General features: G+C 57.2%; 1 protein-coding gene across 3 annotated transcripts in view; it reads left to right on the forward strand.

Moving 5' to 3' along the window:
• Window positions 1-2163: 2163 nt before the first annotated feature.
• The window catches only part of SLC6A6 (solute carrier family 6 member 6), a 79462-nt gene continuing 66836 nt past the window's right edge, over window positions 2164-14789 (forward strand). The window contains exon 1 of one of the 3 annotated variants that reach the window (XM_070576481.1): window positions 2164-2415. The gene's annotated coding sequence lies outside the window, so the exon portion shown is untranslated. Of the gene's footprint in view, window positions 2416-2475; window positions 2589-3232; window positions 3572-14789 lie in introns of those variants that run through there. The other 2 variants (XM_070576482.1, XM_070576483.1) reach the window with 2 other exon arrangements.

The raw sequence follows: 14789 nt of genomic DNA on the forward strand, positions 1-14789 counted from the left end.
GAACCACGCCTAGCACGGAGCTGAGCACTATATAGAGTTTGTTAAATAAAAGAAAGGCAGCAAATGTTTATTGAGTACCTACTATGCACCAGGCCCTGTAATGGACCCCGGGACTCGACCGGGCACAAAGGACACGATCTCGTCCCTCACGGAGGTGATAGTCTACAGGAGGAAGACGGATGGCTGGATGAGCCTCGTCCGTGTGTCCGGGGCCAACACCATCTGTGCCACACTGGCCTGCCTCAACGTCAGACCATCCAATGGGCCTCTCCAAGCTGCAGCCCTGGACAGGCCCCTCCCCATCTCCTCTGTGGCCTCCACTGCCCCCCAGGCTCTCGGGGACCCTCCGCTGGGCCTATATCGCCTGTGCTCAGGGCTCCACTCTCGCCAGCAGGCCTCTGCAGGGCAGCGTCCTCTGCCCGGAACGTGCTCCCTCCACTCTTCCCTTCAGTCCCTGGCCTTAGTCAAAGCCCGCCCGCGGGGGTGCAGACCTCCACTCCAGGGTCCCTTCCCCACACTATGCCCTGCCGCTTTGTGCTGTGCGCAGTGACACACACACGGAGTCTGGGGAATTTGTGCTTGCCCTCTGCTCCTTCAGCTCATGGAGGACCCTCACTCACGTGAGAGAAGGGGAGAGACAGGGGGACCCATCACTTCTCTGTGGCTTGGGCTTCCTTGCCTAGAAAAGGGGCGCAGTTACCCTGAACTCAAAGGAGAGAGCTGAGGTGCCCAGAAGTGGATGCCACTTGGGGCCGCTGGGATGCTGCAGGTGCTGCTGGTCCCTGGTGCTTCCTGGAGGAAGGGGCACCTGGGGCCAGCAGAGAAGGGCAGGGAAGGCACCAGAGGAAGGCAAGAGAGGGCACGTGCCAGCAGTGGCCAGTGTCTTGCTTGGCAAGCTGGGGCGAGCGTAGCCTGTTAGAAGGCTAAGAGGGAGCCAGACAGCAGGGGGCCTCAATGAGGAAACCAGGGAGAGATGACTGGTCCACACGGGGCTGCTCAGGAAGAGGGCAGGCAGCGGATCCAGGCTGCGTCAGGTCTGATGTAGGGGATGCCTTTGGTGGGGCCTGTTTGTATTTCTTCTTTTATTCTCCATCGAAAAGGTGAAGGGATCTACGTGTTCTCTACACAGCCTCCCAGGTGCAGAGAGGGCATGAGAGAAAGAGAGGAGAAAACTGGGGCTCAGAGACGGGAAAGGCCTTGCTGGAAGTCACACAGCGCTTCCGCCTCACGCCCAGCCAGGGCATCGATATGGAAGATGGTCCCTGAGGACTCGCTTATGCAAATAAGGACAAGAATAATGGCACATTCCCCATTTTCATTTAAAAATAGTCACAGTAGCTGACACTCGTTTGGCACTTCCTAAGTGCCGGGTGTTGTTCTGAGCTCTTTACACTGTTAACCTTGGATCTTCATAGCAGCCAGAGGAGATAGGTCTTCTTATTTTTATTTCCATGTTACAGATGAGGAAACTCGGGCACAGAGAGCCTGAGTAACTCCCCCAAGGTCACTCAGCTGGGGCAAACCAAGCATCAGGGGAGCTCTTTACTGGCTTCACATCACAATCTCAAGTCACCCTGAGGAGGCGGCGCGGGTGGGGTTACTGGGCCTATTTTCCAGGGGAGCAGACCGAGGCCCAGAAGGCCTGGACGATTGCAGAGGAGGACCAATGCTGCGGTTTGGACCTGGCCATTCCAGGAGCCCTGGCCCCCTCCCCTGCGCCAGGTGGCTGGGCGTCTGGCGGGGAGGGAGGGAGTCGGGGTCAGGGCTCTGTTGCTCTTCATCCGAAGGCAGGAGGGCGCCCCCCGCCCCCCAGGACCGGCGCCGTGTGCCTTGGCACCAGGGTTTGGAGGGAAAAGCTTTCCTCGAAAAGAGCGCTCTGATGGGGAACGGCGGGCCCAGCGTCCGCCCGCGGCGCGAGGGCATGCGCGCGCTCGGAGAGCCCGGGCTCTTTGTGTGTCCGAGCCCGTGCGCGCGTGCGTGTGATGTGTGGGGGGTGTGTGTGTGTGCGCGTGCGTGCGGTGTGGTGTGGTGTGTGGGGTGTGTGTCCGCGTGTGGGGCGGGGCTGGGCTCCCGGCCCCGCCCCGGCCCCGCCCCCGGCCCGGCCGAGCTGGTATTTTTCCACCTAGCAGGATGGGTGATGCTGAGCGCTGCCTGCTCAGACAACAGACACGCGAGGTCAGGAAGAAGCCGCTTATAAATTACCGCTTCCTCCGCGCAGCCGCCAGCGCCGAGCTCCGGGCCCGGCCGCAGCCCCGCTCGCCGGCCAGCGCCGAGCCCCGAGGACCGCGAGCCCGGCCGCCGAGCCCCGCCGAGGAGGAGCGGAGCGCGCACGCCGCGGGCCGGAGACCCAGCGGGCGGGCAGTCCCCGGCGCGTGGAACCGAGCGCAGCCGAGCGCAGCGCCGCGGCCACCCCAGGTACCCGCGGGAGAGGGGGCCTCTGCCGGAGCCCGCGCTGCAGCCGGCCGGGCGGCCCGTGCCGGCGCCCCTTTCACCACCGAGGGCGGGCCGGAGCGTCGCCTGCTAAGTCCCGCCGGCGGGCTGTTATTGTTTCCCCTGGGAGAGGGCTCGGCTTCTCGAGTGGGCGGCAGGTGTGTGTCTGTCCGTATCGGTGTCTCAGGCTCACTGGGTGTCTGTGTGTATCTCCGTGTCCTTGTGTGTGTCTGTGTGTTTCTGAGGGTGGCTGTTTCTCCATGTCCCCAGCAGCGTGCACTTGTGTGCCCCGGTGTCTGCCTGCCCTTCTCTGTGTCCTGGGCTGTGCATGGTGTGTGGCGGCGTGTGTCTCTCATACCTGAGTGTGGCTGTGTCGCTGTGTCTTTAGGTGTGTGCGCTTGTGTGTCCTGGGGTGTGCCGGTGTGCACCTGTGTGTCTGTGACTGTGTCTCCGAGCACCTGGCTATGCACGTGTGTCCCCGAGGGTAGCTGTGTCCCGGGGTCCCTGGTTGCGGGCACTTGTGTGTCCTGGGCTGCACCTGAGGGAGTGTCCCAGGTGCCTACAGGGCCGGACGGCCAGAGCTCCTTCTCCAGGGCAGGCTGAGTGGGGAGAGGCGATAGGGCGGTGAGGCTCCAAGAGCGCTGCCCGTGCACAGCGTGCAGGTGGCAGTGCCAACATCCAGTCGCCTTGAGTGGCAGGACAGAGGCCCAGAGGGACAGCTGGGGGCCAAGTGGGCAGTAGGCAGGGCCGGCAGGACACATCCTCCTTTAGACTTTTCCCCTTCTTTCTGAGGGTTCCTCTTTTGGGCAAGAGTGTCTCATCCCCCTCCCACCAGGGAAGCCAGAGAGAACCTCAGGGACCTCCTGACAGCCCCAGAGCTTCAGCCTGGCGCGGAGGGGAACCCGGGGCACGCTCCTGGGCTCTCAGGGAGGTGTGTGCTGGGCTGGCCACCGGCTATTTTGATCACTGCCTGGCCTCTGCCAGATGCAAGCCTCCCCCAGGACCAGCCCCAAAAGCTTGGGAGGCAGCCCGGGCCCCCATTTCCTGCCTGGAACATAAATCAGCTCCACAACCGCCCAGACACTCGCATGGAGGGTCTTTGGGCTGAGGGTCAGTGGCGCGTGGCTCCATTTGGACTTCGGTAAGTTGGCCCACGCTTTGGCACTGTTGACGTTCAAATAAATGTCATGGAGGAGATCTTTTTGAAATTTCTTTTTCATTTTTTCTTGGCTGGAAGGGAGGGGATCTCATCCAGAGTCTCCTGGCCAGAAGGAGTTTATTTTTATGAGAGAGAGCAGGAGAGCGCTTAGCAACCGCCTGCTCCCTCTGATGGGAGCTACCCGGGAGCGTGCGGTGGGCATGAGGAGGTGTGGGGTGCAGTGGGGACAGGAACTTCATCGGGATGGTGTTGGGGGGATCCGAGGGGGCCTGAGGGCACTGGCCAAGAACCCACCTTAGGGTGGGACTGGCAGAATGGCTAGAGGTCTTAGGCCTGGCTCAGTCCCAGTGGAGCTTGGGCAACGACCTTTTTTGGCCTCAGTTTCCTCATCTGTAAAATGGGCGGAGTAGACCGGCTATGGGGCCAGCAGGGACTGAGAGGCAGGAGCTTGTCCCTAGGGAGCTGAGTCCCAGTGCGCTGTCTCGGTCTGAGTCGGCGGCGACCTTGGGTGATTTCCTCAGCCTCTCCGAACCTCCGCTTGGCTATCTGGGCAGCAAGGACGCCCATGCCAGCCCCACTGCGTCCTTGAGGGGATTGAGGGAGATGAGGCTGAATAAGCCTGTGGTAAGCTGTAAAGCCAGGCTCGGCTTCAGAGCTGCCGATTAGAGGGTGTCACGAGGCCCCAGGTCATTGCGGGGTGCGGCTGAGGCCAAGACGCACTCCCCAGCTCTGTCCTCCAAGGATACCCTTGCACAGCCTGACCCGAGGCGCAGCCACCGTCGACCTCCCTGCCCTGTCCCCCATCTCGTCCTGCCGTGACTGGGTCACATCTGCTCTGCAGAGTTGGAGGACCTAGTGGGTAGTGCCCATTTTACAGATGGGCAAACTGAGAGCTGCCCGGAGGACTTTGCCTGGATTGGACAGCCGCAGGATTGGGCTTCAAAGGCCTCACTTGGCCAGCTGTGAGTTTTGGCCCCGTGGAACCTTAGTCACTGATGTCCTGGGGAGCCAAAATTGGACCAGGATCTGGGGAAAACAAGGGACAAAGGTGCCCCATCCTCAGGGCTGGAGGGTGAGTGCAGGGGCCCATTGGCACCTCATGTCTGTCCGTAGTTGTCCCTGCTCCCGTCTTCTCTGTGCCTTCTCGGGAATCCCTACCCTCCTCCTACACAAGTGTCAGCCCCCCAGGAGGCAGTCTGGGCTCTGCCATGGTGTTTCCGAGCTCCAGCTGGCCTGCCTGTCAACCTGTCAGAGGATTTGGGAGCTGTGCACTTCTCTGAAAGTCTTTCCAGAGGTCCGGAAATGATAAGACACTTGTGAGTCCTTGAACACGTTCCTGTATGTAGGCAGGAGCTGAAAAATAAATGACCACGAGCCTGAAACGCAGCTCGGCTGCAGCAGGAGGGCTCTGGGTGGGAGCTGAGGCTGGCCTTGGAACCCCAGGGTCACCCTGGCAGGTGTGGGCCGATGCCCCACTTCTGCAGGAGGTCGTAAGACAGAATCAGATTCTTTGGGGCTGCATCTCTCTGCTCCACCTTGGCCAGCTTATCTTGAACTCACGGGTCTGGGAGAAACCGCGGATGTGGAAATGCCCAGAGTGTGAACGAGAGCTGTTTGTAATGTGCCTCATCTAGTCGTTGATCAGCCTTGCCAAGGTCGGTTCTGGCCAGGCACTGCATTCGGGCTAGAATACTGGCTTTCGAGGAGCTCCTAGCCCAGCGGGAGCTGGGACGGTGTGGCAGCTGCTCTGACCACGTCTGTGGGGTGCTGTGAAGACTCGGGGGAGCAGTGTGCTTGGATGGCTGGGTCGTAGGCAGGGGGCACTTCAGCCTCTTAGAGGAAGTGATGTTGGCCTTGGCGTCTTTTGTGAGTGGAGGACCAGGATGGGCTGGCATTCCTGGCCAGGCCAAAGCAGGGGGAGAGGCCCCGAGGCATGAAATAGCTGAGCGCTTTCGCAGCACAAGCCTCCGAGGGTTCCAGCTGCAGAGAGGAACGGGGCAAGTGATGGAGTGCCTTGAGCGCTGGGTAAATGGGCTCAGGCTCTATTCTGAGGGCAACAGGGATCAAAATAGCATCCCACTGGGTTTGGGGACAGCAATGGAGCAGCCAGTGAAACCCAGGAGCCCGGAGAGCCCCAATGGTGAGTGAGGAACTAGGCTGAGATTCAGGCTGAGCCACTGCTGGTCGGGGCACAAAGCATGTTCCATGCCAGTGAATCTTGCCCTGAGCAATTTTTGTAAACACAGGGTGAAGGCCTGGCCATGCCTTTTAACAGGTACACGGGCCATTAACTTGTTGGCTTTGACCTCCCAGGGAGCACGAAGCCCTGGCGTCTTCAGGGTGAGTTATGTCAGTCCTGGACAGAGCTCCGGGTTTCCCTTCCACCTTGCCTGGTCAGAGGCTTCACTTGGAAACCTGAGCAGAGGGGCTGGGGTTAGGGTGGGGGGAGAGGGCAGAGAAGGAACATTGCTGTTCTGTTCTGTTTCTGACGCTCTATGAGTCAACCGACTCTCTTGTAAAAACCAACATACAAACAACAAATCACCCAAAACGATAAGAGGGGAGGAGGATGAAGGGGGCAGGGGCTAGGCAGCAGAACTACCTGAGTAACTTCCCACAAATTCAGAGTCTCAGGCCCGGCCTGGACACGCTGCATCAGCATCCCCAGGGGGTGGAGTCTGGGAATCTGCATCATTTAAAGTTTTCTCATGTGATTTCTTAAAAAATATTTTTAAATTGAGATATAATTTACATGCAGTGAAATGCAAAGATTCTGTTACAGTTTGATGAGTTTTGAGAAATTTATACACCTGTGTAACCACCACCGAGATCAAGATAGAGAACATTTCCAGTGCCCCCGAAAACTGTCTTGTGCCCGTCACCTCCCAGAGCAACCAGTCTCTGATTTCTGTCACCGTCGCTCGGTTTTGCGAAGCCTGGAGCCTCACACACGTGGACCGGGTGGCATGGACTCTTCCTGCCCGATGTGTTTGAGATCCGTCCATGCTGTGGAGAGTGAATCGGTAGTCCGTTCCTTTCATTGCTGAGTAGTATTCCAGTGTATGGACGTACCACAGTGTATTTATCCACTCTCCTCTTGATGGATGATGTTTGGGCTGTTTCTAGTTTGGGGCAATTATGAATAAAGCTGCTGTGAGCATTTGTGTACAAGTCTTTTTGTGGACTTATATTTTCATTTCTCTAGGAGTAGGACTGCTGGGTCGTAGGGTAGATGTAAGTTAATTTTATAAGAAACTGCCAAAGGATTCTATTAGTTAAAAAAAAAATACACCTCAAGCAATACAAAACCGTTTAAACTAAAATGATCCTTAAAGATCATTAAAGAAAAATGCAATCGAATCTTCAGTCCTCCGTCTGACTGACTGACGTCTGTCCTCTATCTCTGTTGCTGTGATAATAAAGGCCTTTAAGAGTATACACTGCCCTCTGCATACGGCTTTAACTGTACCCTTCCCATGGCTCCAGGGACATACCTCTTCTTTATTACTTTCTAGATCTGTTTTCCTTTCATTTTTGATATCCTCTTTGATCCAGGGGGTGTTTAGCAAGCTCAGTAGTTTTGTTTTGGTGTTCACGAAAACGGCATCAAATTGTTCTCGGTTCTGCCACTCTCTGTTCAAACAACAGACCATTGTGGGCCCGCCCTTGTCAGAACAGACAGATCTGCCAGGCCATTCTGAGCAGCTAGTCTGCACAGGGGAATCACTGACCTCGTCCATCCTGTCTTAATCGCCCTGACTGCCACCAGCTCGGGACCGCTCCCACCCAGTGACTTGGAACTTGCCCTGAAGGTGGGCAGAGAAGCCGCCCAAGGCCCTTCACATTCTGAGCTGGGAAGGCACCAATATTGATTGAGCAGCCATCATGCCTTATCTCCCTTCCTGCATTTACGCCCTGTGCCGGACGTGGGGGCTCTTCCCTCCATGTTCTAGGTGAGTTCATCCAGTCTCAGGACAGAGGCTTGCCCCAGCTCACAGATCTGGGAAATGGGCAGAGAAGTGGAATCAGAGCCAGTCCTTGTCCTGCTGGCGGCCCCGCAAAGGTCTCCTGAGCACCTACTGTGTGTCAAGCGTGGTGCCAAGGCCGGGGGGCGGGGATAAGTAGAGAAAGCAGCCCCTGTGCTGGAGAAGCGCACAGCCTCGGGAGGGGGGAGCACCCGTATCAGGAAGAGGTTAATGAGCAATCACAGGTGGCTTACGCCAAGGTTCGGGCAAACGGTCCGGCCCCGGACGCCGAGGAAGGTCTGAGGGAGAGGGGGCCTTTGCTGGGGAGCGGGGGATTTGGGCCCGTGGAGGTAACCCTCCCTGCGGATCAAAACAGGAAGGTAAGCCATCAAAAGGGCCGTTGTTCACAAACCCATGGTTCTTTCCCAGCCCCACCTGCCACTCAGGGATTATATAAATGTAAAACAGGTGAATTTAAGGACAGTGTTTTCACCTGTGTCAAACTTTGATGCTCACGTTCTCTGGCGTCCTGATTTTATCACAGCTAATGGGAAAGTGGGTGAGAGGGCAGAGCCGTAAAAGATTCCTTAGAACTTGGCCACTCCGCAGACACCTGCAGAAGCTGGACTTCCTGGGGCTTCCTGGAGAGCAAGACCGGCTGCTCAGGGAGGAGCATGGAGCGGGCTTCTCATGGGCGGCTCTGGCCCCTGTGGGGAATAGAATCGAGATGGTTTCGAGTGGCCTGGTGGGTGTCAAGCAGGGGCAGGGGAGCTAAGTTCTGGTTCTGCTCACCTTGGGTCCTCCCTGGCCCCTCCGAGCTTCAGCCTCCCCCTTAAGCAGAGGCCTGGAGGCCACATCTCTGCGGGTCCCTTGTGTGGAGTGGGGACGTCTGACAGTCCCACCACTCCCTCATCTCTTCTCTGCATGTGGTGAAAGTGCCATGTTCCACCATCCCCTTTCCAGCAGAAAGTCCTTCACCTGGGCTGGGGGCACGGTGCAGGGGTGCCGCTGGCTGTGGATTTCTGCAGTCACGCTTAGTAGGTGAAGGGCCCAGAAGGGAGTGATCCTGAGGGCTCTGCTCTCTTGCCCCGTAGCCAGTCGGCACCTGGAGATGGTGGCCTCTTTCCCTGATGGAGGACTCAGGCCGTGATTTCAAGGACGTTCATTCCATCACCAGATAGCACCTGGTATGTCCTCTCCGGGGTGACCTCACCAGCCTCCGTGCCTTCTGGGCGCTCTCCGTACCATCGGGCCCGCTCTCGGCGCGTCAGCCTCCTGCTCGAGGCCGGCAGTGGCTCCCTGGTGCTTTGTGAAATCAAGTCCACACTGTTAGCCTGGGCTTCAAGGCCCTTCACGGTGTGGCTCCTGGCCAGCTTCTACCCCATGTGCTCCTCTCCTCTCCTCTGCCTGTGATCTGGCTGGTTTCCACCCCTAGACGGGCAGGGCTCTCTCGGCCCTGCCCAGGCCTCAGCCGGCCCCGCCTCCCTGCCCTGCTGTCCCCACTCTTCAAGGGCTAGCTTGAAGTTGCGTGCTTCATGGAGCTTTCCTTGAGCCCCTTAACGGTGCCTGGCACATAGTAAACACTCAAAAAAGATTATGTGAGTCCAAGTGGATGTAATCTTGCCCCGCTCTGGGCCCGCTCGGGCGGGGCTCGGCTCTCTGTGGTCTTGGCTTTGTCCGGCCACCCGACTGAGAGCGCCTCAGGGCAGGGACACATGCTCCTGCAGCCAGCGTGGGGCCTGGCGCACAGCGGACGCTCAGCACAGGAGCAGAGGCCATCTGATTCCCCCTGCCCTGAAATGGGAGCCTGTGGTTTGACCATCTGAGTGGGTCCAGGCTGGGAAATTCCATTCGCCCATCACCATCCATCCATCTATTCATCCAACAAATATTTATTTGTTCTAGGCCCTGTGGCTGCGGCAGGTGAACAAAACAGACTCAATCATGGAGCTGACCAGAGAATAATTTAATGAATTATCACTGGGGCACCAAGCTTTGGATGCCCTTGGCCACTGGCTTGCTGTGTGATCTAGGCAAGTCCTTTTCCCTCTCTGGTCCTCAGTCCCGACTGTAAGGAAACCTTGTGTTTGGGGAAAATACCTGCCAAGTAAAAGGGGGAAGACCTTTCCTTTTCTTGGGGAGCATACATCGTCACCGCATGGGATGCTGCTCCCGTGGGCCCCCTGTAAGGATGCGATTATGGTCCTGCTGGTTTTTAAGATGTCTTAGTCCTTGCTCTGAAAGGAGACGTCCCGATTTGGGAACTGGAGTTCCAGAGATGTTCTGAGCAGAGCTGCAGCAGTAGGCTTTTAGTAAAAAACCTTTCCCTGCAGAACAAGGTGGATTTTTCTTCCATCGGTAGGAGAATATAGATCAGAACAGACCTTTGGGAAAAAAAAGAGACACCCCCCACCAGACCTGCCAGCCTCTGTCACCAGTCCTGAGCAGAGTCTGTTTCCATCTTCCCCTTCTCACCAGTGGAAGGCGTGGCGTGGCTTTAAAAGGATTGTGTCCCAGGTGTGAAAAATCGGTACCCGTCCCTGCGAGGGGCAGCTCTGGCCACAGGTGTGTTTTGTACTGTCCACACAGAGTTTTATCAATTCGAGCCAATATTTTTCAACGTGGGATTTTTTTGCATCTGCATCTGCTTGTCTGGTTTCTCTGAATGTACCTCTGTCCCACCCGGCAGCCCCGGCCAGACTCCCCAACGTGCCCCCAGCCCGCGGCCATGCCTGCAATGAGGTCCGGCCGGCCCTGGAGGCCTGTTGCCGGTGGACCGGGCAGGTGGCAGCTTCCTGCTCTGTGCATTCTGCTTCCAGGGCAGCCCCGCTGCCGGCCTCTGTTCTGAGCGACAGGAGGCGCGCTCCGGGCAGAGAGGAGAATTGAGCTCCTTGAAAGCAACAGATTGAGCCTTCTGCGGAAAGGAGGGGACGGTGCTGAAAGCCCCAAGTCTGAGACCTGGAATGGTTTCAGGGTTTATTGTTCCCTTGGCTGAGCCGGCGAGTTAAGTTGGGTGATCAGTGCCTACTCGCTAAGTCTCGTTGTAGGACACCCTTGGCCTGTGTCCTGTCCCTGTTCCTGCACTGCGGAGGGGCTTGTCGTTAGTTGGGTATTTTTCTCCCCTCCCTCAACGTTTCCTTACCTCTGACCCTGCCTGCCGTGGCCCCAGGCCTGGGGGTCGTTGCTACCTCCTGGCTCGGCATTGGGATGCCGCAATAGCGACAGCAATAATAACACGTCCCAGGGCTCCTCGGGCCCGAGAGCTGTCGCCCACACCTGAGGTCTTGTTAGAATGCCCCGTTCCCTGCAGGAGGACTAGGGTGGGGCCTGACATTCTGCATTTCTAACCAGTTCCCGGGTGATGCCAGTGCTGCTGGTCTGGGGACTACAGTTTGCGTAAAGGAGGCAAACCACAGCCATGGGCGCCTGCCACACTTTGTAAGCCGGGCCTGTGCCTTGTAAGCATCATCTCTAATCACAGAAGATATTGCTATTCCCACTTTGCACGTGAAAAGCTCAGGCCACAGAGACAGCAGGTAACTTGCCCAAGGTCACACAGCTGGGAGGCAGCTGAGCCAGGCCAGCCCTCTGGGCCAGTGCCACCTTGGAAAGGATGCTGGTGGGGAAGCCGTTTTCTGTTGAACGGTGTCCTTGGTCCAAAAGCCACAGGAGGCTTTTCAAGGCAGCCAAGTCGGATGTAAATCATAAAGAGCCCAGGGCCAGCCAGGCCGTGCTGACAGCAGGGCAGCCGAGGCGGTGTGGAAGGACGGAGCCCACAGCGGGATCTGGTGCTGGTGTGCTGCCTGGGCTGGGGAGCCGGCGGGGAGGCTCACAGCTCCTTAGGGGGGCCTCTGGAGCCCAGGGAGGCACCGTGTCCCTCTTACAGTCTCCCCATTGTTTAGACAAATCCCAGGGTGGAGGGCTGGCTGGAAGGGTGAGCAGTGGGATGGCCATAAGGTGGGACCTGGTGCTTTAGTTGTCTAAAAACTGGCTCCTCCTTGCATCCACGCAGGCACGGTCCTTAACTGAGGGTCTTCTTTGAGGACTGAGGGGCTGTGGGCTCTGGCCTGCCTGGGGCTTTATTTTTGTGCTGGACACCTGCCCCAAGCAACAGGGAAGAGAAGAAGAGATTGAGTCTGGGTCCTCAAAATGTGGTCACTGGATGTGCAGTGCAGGCATCAGCCGGGAGCTTGTTAGAATGCCGAATCTTCGGACCTGCTGACGCAAACGCTGGGGGTGGGGCCCAGCACTCTGTTTTATTTATTTATTTATTTATTTTTGGGGAAGATTAGCCCTGAGCTAACTACTGCCAATCCTCTTCTTTTTGCTGAGGAAGCCTGGCCCTGAGCTAACATCTGTGCCCATGTTCCTCTACTTTATACGTGGGACGCCTGCCACAGCATGGCTTTTGCCAAGTGGTGCCATGTCCGCACCCAGGATCCGAACTGGCAAACCCTGGGCCACCGAGAAGCAGAACGTTCGAACTTACCCGCTGCGCCACCAGGCCAGCCCCCAGCACTCTGTTTTAAATCAGCCCTCTGGGCTTAACTTTGAGAAGGGCGGATTTCTCCATCTCCGGCCCAATGCCCAGAGGTCGGGAAGGGTCGGTTCTAACCCCTGCAAGAGGCTCCTGATAACTAGAGTGTCAGGGCTGCAGGGGGACCTCAGATGTCATTTCACCTGCACCCCACTTTTCTGATGACCTGGGTGTCAGAGAGATAAGGGGGCATGCCTAAAATTACACAGCACATTCAAGACAGGGCATAGGTCTGGATTCTTAAGGTTGCAAGTGGCAGAAATCAGTTCAAACTGACTTAAAAAAAGAACATTTACTGACTTCTTTAACTGAAAAGCCCTAGGGTCATACTTCAGGCATGGCTGGATCCAGGTGCTGAGAGATGTCATCGGGACTCTCTTTCTCTCCATTTCTGGGCTCCATGTCTCTCCTCTGTTGGCTCTGTTCTCCTTGGGGTGCCCCGGCCACACAAGGTATACTCCCTCTCAGCACAGCTGTCTCAGCCTGGAAAGAGACTTCTTTTTTCGCATATTTTTAGCATAAGTCCCTGTTATTACTCTCGTTCTCCAGGCTTCATCATGTGCCTGTCCTTGAGCCAATTGTGACAGCCCCTCTGATTGGCTAAGCCTGGCTCACATGCCCGCCCCTGGAAGTAGAGGGTGGGATCAGCCCAGCGGGATCTCCAACCCCCCACCCCCGCACTGTGGGGGTCTCCAGGTGCAATGGATGCAGGCTAGACCCATAGGGACTTAGTGCTGTTCTTGTCTACTTCTCTGAGCTGGGCTGGCCTTGTGCAACTGCCAAGTTTTCACCCAGGTAGAATCATACCCTCCTTCCTCTGATTTTCTTAACATCACGCTTGTACTTGTGTATTAAACGTCTCTCCCTTTGCCCCTCTTCCCTTGGTATAGTCTAGGATAGGGAGGTACACTGACACTTCCACCGCCCACACCTGTAGCAGACATTACTAATCCACCCCAGCCTTCACAGAGCCACCCGTGAGATGAGGCTCCATGGCATCTTGGTTGAGTGTTGGCCTTGACTATGGGGTTCCAGGCTCCATGAGTGCAGGGGCCTCGGCTCCCTGGTTCCCTGTGTTCCCAGTGCCTAGAACAGGGCCTGGCACACAGTAGGTGCTCAATCAGTTGTTCACTGACTGTTCCTATCGCACAGTGCCTCGGACACGGTGGGCGCCAGGGTGAACCCACTGAGCGTGGGAGTCCAGCACTGCGGTGAGCCTGCTGCCCTGGAGGGACTGCGGTGCTGTGGTCCTGAGGCGGTTGGTTCCTCCGAGCGGCTGTGCTGCAGGGACAGAGAGGAGAGTAAGGCACTGGAGGCCGTCTGCGCGCCCGCCGTCACTCCCTTCCCTTCCCTTCCCTTCCCTGTGAATCCACTGACTGGTCATGGAAATGTAATAGCTTAGTTGATAGGGAGCCAGCTCCTGGTTTTCTGCATTTTTATATTCCAGGAAACCGGAGAGCCTCGCAGCACAGCCCCGCTGGTGGGGTGACCAGCAGAGGTGGCCTGCCCCGCTGGCGGCATTTCCCAAACTGAGTTCCAAAGACCAGGAGGTGTTCTATTTTTAAAAAAAAAGAAAAAAGGAAAGGTGCACCTGGCATCCCTCTCGCTTGGAGACCACTTGGCTCAGCAAAGTCCCCCAGGTTTCCTTGGCATGGAAATTCTGAGCCCCTAACCGGTCGATGAGTATCATGTTCTCCCAGATTTGGGTCCCGGGCCCCCCACAGCCCCTCTCCCAGGGCTCTCTGGCCCCGCGCGCACAGGGAACAGTCAGGCACAGATTTGGGTGCGTGGCCCGGCTGGTGGGGGGCTCGCAGGGCCTTTGGTTCAGGCTGGGGGGTGGTCACTGCCCCTCCCGGCACAGGCTGCCGCCGGGCCTTGTCACTGACAGTTTTAGGGACATGACACCAGGAAAGAGGTGTGTGGGTGAGTGTGTAAGTGTGTGTGTGTCTGTGAGCACGTGGGTGTGTGTGTGAGCGCCTGAGAACCCCGGTTTTCCATGCTCCCAGCAGGTGTGAGTTGGGTGGGCGCACGTGGAAGAGGACGCCAGCTGGGGTGCGGCCCCCGCCTGGCCAGATCCTCTCTCTCTTCCTCGCTTCCTCCCGTTGCCATAGGTCCAGATCGACAGCCCTTTCTGAGGAGCCTCCGAAACATAAATGTGCTTTGGTGTCTCAGGGACGCGCTGCACTGACCCGAGGAGGGGCACTTAGGATCTCAAGGTCTCTCCAGGCTCGAGGAGGAGGAGACAGAACCCCGGAGGCCCCAGGACCTTGTCCATATGTCTCCTCTGGGTGGCCAGTCTGTAGCCCAGGTTGGCCGCCTGTGCTTGCCTGTTACGGGGAGGCAGCCCTGCAAAAGGGGCGAGCACAGATTTTTGGAGTCCTGGCCGGGACCCCATCCTGGCTCGGTGATCGGGCCTCCCTGAGCTGATTCCGACATGATGCTCCAGGAATCGGGGCTACTGTCCTAATTGTCTCTTTATTAACCTTTTTATTTTTAAAAAATTGAAAACCTTCAGAAAAGTTGCCAGAATCTTACAGTGACCTCCCGTGTGCCTTTCACCTAGGTTTTCCTGTTGGTCACGTTTGCCACATTTGCTTTCTCTCTCTCTATAAATGCTACAAAAATAGTCACATTAATATTCTTTTTTTTCTGCTGAATCATTGGGGAGTAAATTGCAGGCAGCGTGCCCCTTCCCCCG

The sequence above is a fragment of the Equus przewalskii genome, chromosome 15 (assembly GCF_037783145.1).
Source record: "Equus przewalskii isolate Varuska chromosome 15, EquPr2, whole genome shotgun sequence".
Taxonomy (NCBI): domain Eukaryota; kingdom Metazoa; phylum Chordata; class Mammalia; order Perissodactyla; family Equidae; genus Equus; species Equus przewalskii.